Source organism: Oncorhynchus gorbuscha, linkage group LG04, assembly GCF_021184085.1.
Source record: "Oncorhynchus gorbuscha isolate QuinsamMale2020 ecotype Even-year linkage group LG04, OgorEven_v1.0, whole genome shotgun sequence".
Lineage (NCBI taxonomy): Eukaryota > Metazoa > Chordata > Actinopteri > Salmoniformes > Salmonidae > Oncorhynchus > Oncorhynchus gorbuscha.
Window position 1 is genome coordinate 30,152,094 of NC_060176.1, and position 6,188 is coordinate 30,158,281.

Genomic DNA, 6,188 nt, shown 5'->3' on the forward strand with positions numbered 1-6,188 from the left:
CTCCTGTCAAATCGCCAGGTTCCTCCTGAGAAGTAGGGAGAGAAGAAACGGGAGGGATGGCAGACATTAAACACTTCACATGACAAGAAACGTTCCAGGATAGGATAGAATTACTAGACCAATTAATAGAAGGATTATGACATACTAGCCAGGGATGACCCAAAACAACAGGTGTAAACGGTGAACGGAAAATCAAAAAAGAAATAGTCTCACTGTGGTTACCAGATACTGTGAGAGTTAAAGGTAGTGTCTCAAATTTGATACTGGGAAGATGACTACCATCTAAGGCAAACATGGGCGTAGGCTTGTCTAACGGTCTGAAAGGAATGTTATGTTTCCGAACCCATGCTTCGTCCATGAAACAACCCTCAGCCCCAGAGTCAATCAAGGCACTGCATGTAGCACCCGAACCGGTCCAGCGTAGATGGACCGACATAGTAGTACAAGATCTAGATGAAGAGAACTGAGTAGTAGCGCTCACCAGTAGCCCTCCGCTTACTGATGGGCTCTGGCCTCTTACTGGACATGAATTAACAAAATGTCCAGCAACTCCGCAATAGAGGCACAGGCGGTTGGTGATCCTCCGTTCCCTCTCCTTAGTCGAGATGCGAATCCCTCCCAGCTGCATGGGCTCAGTCTCAAAGCCAGAGGAGGGAGATGGTTGCGATGCGGAGCAGGGAAACACCGTTGATGCGAGCTCTCTTCCACGAGCCCGGTGACGAAGATCTACCCGTCGTTCTATGCGGATGGCGAGAGCAATCAAAGAGTCCACATCTGAAGGAACCTCCGGGAGAGAATCTCATCCTTAACCACTGCGTGGAGTCCCTCCAGAAAACGAGCGAGCAGCGCCGGCTCGTTCCACTCACTAGAGGCAGCAAGAGTGCGAAACTCAATAGAATAATCCGTTATGGACCGTTCACCTTGGCATAAGGAAGCCAGGGCCCTAGAAGCCTCCCTACCAAAAACTGAACGGTCAAAAACCCGAATCATCTCCTCTTTAAAGTTCTGGAACTTGTTAGAGCAATCAGCCCTTGCCTCCCAGATAGCTGTGCCCCATTCTCGAGCCCGGCCAGTAAGGAGTGAAATGACGTAAGCAACCCGAGCTCTCTCTCTAGAGTATGTGTTGGGTTGGAGAGAGAACACAATCTCACACTGCGTGAGAAAGGAGCGGCACTCAGTGGGCTGCCCGGAGTAGCAAGGTGGGTTATTAACCCTAGGTTCTGGAGGCTCGGCAGGCCAGGAAGTAACAGGTGGCACGAGACGTAGACTCTGGAACTGTCCAGAGAGGTCGGAAACCTGAGCGGCCAGGTTCTCCACGGCATGGCGAGCAGCAGACAATTCCTGCTCGTGTCTGCCGAGCATGGCTCCTTGGATCTCGACGGCAGTGTAACGAGCGTCTGAAGTCGCTGGGTCCATTCCTTGGTCGGTTCCTTCTGTCATGCAGGTGAAAGAGGACCCAAAAGCGACTTAACAGAAACAGAGTTTATTCAAGTCCAAACAGGGAATAACAGACATCCTCTAGTCTGTAGAGGGAAATAACAGGAGAAGCGGCCACAGACTGCAGGTCGCTTCGGGTAGGCGCAGGCCGTAGTTGACAGAGACACCTGCTCACACGCAGCATCTGATGAAGGTAAAAAACACGACAGGACAGGGCGAAACACAATCACAGCACGGTGAATACTAAACAAGGAACCGACAGGACAGGAACGGAACACAAAGGAATAAGTAGGGACTCCAATCAGGGGAAAGGATCGGGAACAGGTGTGGGAAGACCAAATGATGATTAGGGGAATAGGAACAGCTGGGAGCAGGAACGGAACGACAGAGAGAAGAGAGAGCGAGAGAGTGAGAGAGGGAGGGGGAGAGAGAGGGATAGAAAGAGGGAAAGAACCTAATAAGACCAGCAGAGGGAAACGAATAGAATGGGGAGCACAGGGACGAGACATGATAATAAATGACAAACATGACAATACAAGTATAACTGCCCTTCTCCCATCTGGTTTGATTGTGTAGGCCTGGAGGTTTTCCCTGATGTCTCTCTGTTAACCTATTCTACTTGTGTTAAAGTCTGTTAAGTGTATGAGCGAATGAACTGAACACATCACCACTCATCATTGACCTTAGACACACACACACACACACACACCTGCTTCTCGTTCCGTTCGTATGAGTTTGAAGTATATCTACAATTAAACGGCAGTTATTCTCGTTAACATAATTATTTTCCGCAATTAAGAGAAATTGGAGGAGAGGATCATGAGTAAGGGTGGAGAATGAGTGGCAAGGGGTTAAGTCTGTCTCTCAATCCCACCATTCAGCTCTCCTACTCTAGACTCAATGAGACCCCAGATTTGCACACGTTCATTAGCTAAATGTGTTCTATTGAACACCACATCGTACATCATAGCATTTCTTAAATGCATTTGAGTCCTGACCCCCCTCTTGCTTGAAAAGCTTTTCACATCTCAACCCACTTGTTTCTCAACTCTCCCACTACATCCTTATTCAGAATCATCTGACTCAATTAGCACTAGGGCCTAGAATAGAATAGAATAGAATAGAATAGATGTTGCGGACACTAAAAACATAGAGGACATTAGTACATTCACTTACAACCGACCTCTGTCCCAGCTGCACTGGATAGATAAGACATATACCGATACAATTTACTTTGCATTTAGTAGTAAAGCACAAGGAACAAATGAATGAACAGCACAAGGAAGGAAAGAATGAACAGCACAAGGAACAAACGAATGAACAGCACAAGGAAGGAAAGAATAAACAGCACAAGGAAGGAAAGAATGAACAGCACAAGGAAGGAAAGAATGAACAGCACAAGGGAGGAAAGAATGAACAGCACAAGGAAGGAAAGAATGAACAGCACAAGGAACAAACGAATGAACAGCACAAGGAAGGAAAGAATGAACAGCACAAGGAACAAATGAATGAACAGCACAAGGAAGGAAAGAATGAACAGCACAAGGAACAAACGAATGAACAGCACAAGGAAGGAAAGAATGAACAGCACAAGGGAGGAAAGAATGAACAGCACAAGGAAGGAAAGAATGAACAGCACAAGGGAGGAAAGAATGAACAGCACAAGGGAGGAAAGAATGAACAGCACAAGGAAGGAAAGAATGAACAGCACAAGGAACAAACGAATGAACAGCACAAGGAAGGAAAGAATGAACAGCACAAGGAACAAATGAATGAACAGCACAAGGAAGGAAATAATGAACAGCACAAGGAACAAATGAATGAACAGCACAAGGAAGGAAAGAATGAACAGCACAAGGGAGGAAAGAATGAACAGCACAAGGAAGGAACGAATGAACAGCACAAGGAAGGAATGAATGAACAGCACAAGGAAGGAACGAATGAACAGCACAAGGGAGGAACGAATGAACAGCACAAGGAAGGAACGAATGAACAGCACAAGGAAGGAACGAATGAACAGCACAAGGAAGGAACGAATGAACAGCACAAGGAAGGAACGAATGAACAGCACAAGGAACGAACAAATGTTTGAACACACTCTTCTATCATGTCTTGTATCTATCCTCCTCTCTATCTCTTCCTCTCTCTCTCTTCCTCTTCATCCCTTTCAGATTTCGGGATTTTTCTGCAAATGGTTGAGGGCGGAATCCCCACGTCTCCTAATGTTCGGTAGTTTAGTGTCTGTACACATACACTGTTCTCCTGGTATTTAAACCTTCAAGTCGTATTATCCTGTGACAGGGCTACAATTAGAGTTGGGGGGAGGGGTCAGAGTGAAGAGAGAGAGGGGGGTTTACACGTCATCCATTTCTATTTCCAAATAAGCTTCAATGCAAATGGAGGGTGTAAAATGCCAATACATGGGATTGTTAGTTTGTTGAACGTGTCAAAAATATAGAGAGCATATTATGCACTCTACAAATGCCAGAATTCACATCCTTCATGTTAGTTACTTTGCAAACTGGCATGAGTACAGAATTGATTGTGTGTGTGTGTCTTTGTGTGTGTGTTAATGTTCGTGTTTCTGTATACAACACTGTTCATGCGTGGTTGAGCACTCTGTGGGCGAGTTGTGCTGCACATTCAGGCCCTGTAACTGTCTCTCTCTTTCTCTCTTTCACACTCTTTCTGTTCAACAGCTTTTTTCCTTTCCTTCACACATAATCTCCCTTCATACAGGTAGCTGTGTGTCTGTCAATATCTATTTTATTCTCTCTCTCTCTCTCTCTCTCTCTCTCTCTCTCTCTCTCTCTCTCTCTCTCTCTCTCTCTCTCTCTCTCTCTCTCTCTCTCTCTCTCTCATTTTTTTTTTAAGTTGGGGGCTGCGCTCACCTATGTTGCTTTTTTTCCAGTCTACTTGTTTACTGCTAGTTCAAATAATCGAAAACTGGCTTCTGGACTATTCGGGTTACTGCACAAGTGTTCTGTCTAGTCTTTGTGAAACTCAGAGCCGCTCCTCAGAGTCCCGTTCTTCCCTGTATTTTCTCAGGATAACTGTGCCAGGGTGCTGCTGGTCCGTGGAGCCAACAAAGAGGTGAAGAACTACAACAGCCAGAGTCCCTTCCAGGTGAGACCCGTAAATACATCCTCTCATCCAAAAGCATGACCGTAGTTCTGACATATCAGTGCCGTGGGTTTACTTCCATCGTGGGCTACCTAGTTTATCCAACATATCCTGGGTCATATTCTGCCTGTTAGCTAATGGCTTTATAATGTCCTCCAACGTTCCTCCTACATTCAGCTTAATGCTCTCATATTATGATGTCGGTTCAGATGGAGAGAGAGAATGTGTACCATCTCAGACTTCTTTCATGTGCTGCTGTGGGGAAGTGTTCTTATCAGCAGGTGAAACCTGGGTCAGAGATGGCAGTGTGAAAAACACATGTTTCAATGTCCCAAGTAATACCAAGGATGCATCTCAATAGTGGGAAGTGGCTTCCTCTACTGTACCTGACTCCTCTACTTGACTCCTCTCCTGTAATCTGCATCTGAAAAGCAAAGTGCTCAAGGGAATGGGTTGAGTCTTACTAGGCTACATAGTTGTGTGTTTGACACAGTTTCAGACATCTTACAAAGTTGCATATATGTCCATGGGTTGGCTAGGTATTCTGCGTGTGTCCTGCAGAGATAATATGTAATTGCTTGAATACACAGAAGGCAGTGCAGCTGACATTATCGATTCCAATGAGAGTCCCGCATGAGTCACGTCTGAGTCACAAAGGAGCGTTTTGATGTAAGGCAGTCCTCGGATCCTCGATGGCCCTCCACAGGCACTTCAGTGGCCCTTTTAATTACTCTGGCCTTCAGTGAGGTTGGACAGAAAAAGTTGAACTTGTCTAATTGTCTTCTAATTGTCTTCCAATTGGAGAGAAGGAAAAGACACACGCAGAGGATGGCTCAGTGGATCAGAACATGGTGCTCCCAATACCATGGTTGTGGGTCCAATTCCCGTATGGGTCCCAGAAACGGAATATAGGTGTCTCTACCAACGTTGCCAATTAATTGATGAAGTCTTGGGGCAGAGTTCAATGGAGTGGGAAATAAATAGTAAATGTGTCTGCCTGTGTATCTGTAGCTAAAAATAGAGTCCCAGCAGCACAATGAGATCCATCAATTAGAGCTCTGCTGAGTGACTCAAAATCCCTCCTCTGTTGGCCCTAGCCTGTTGTATATAGGTGTTTCACAAGATTCTTATATTCAGCGTTTGCCTATTTCAACCTTCCTCTCCCCCCTGTTCCCGTTCTCGCTCCCTTCTTCCCAGACGTGTCCTTTATGCCTTTCACATGTTTTCATTTTCTCTCCCTCGTCACTCTCTTATTTGATTCTTTCTTCACTATTCCCTTTCTCCTTCATTCCTATTCTTTCTCGTTTCCTCTGCCTCAACTCTATTCTCTTTTACATTTTTCACATTTCCTCTCCTTTTCTCTCCTCTCGTTCTCTTTAAACGTTCTGCTCACTTGTCTTTCCTCTCTCCCATTTATTATCCCCCTCTCTCTCTCTCTCTTTTTCCATCTCTCCCTCTTTCTTTCTGTCAGCAGTGGAAAGTGGGAACAGTTTCTTTCACTGTGTTGCATTCAGATGAGATTGGAATCCCGCTGGGAAGACACTGGTTGAATCAACTTTGTTTCCCATGTCATTTAATGTAAATTACGTTCAACTGTCTGTGCCCAGTGGGATGTGGAATAAGAAACT

The 6,188-nt window shown here is 45.5% G+C and overlaps 1 pseudogene; it reads left to right on the forward strand.

Annotated features, from left to right (window-relative positions):
- LOC124033952 overlaps positions 1-6,188 on the forward strand; it is a 243,101-nt pseudogene that overhangs the window by 104,013 nt on the left and 132,900 nt on the right.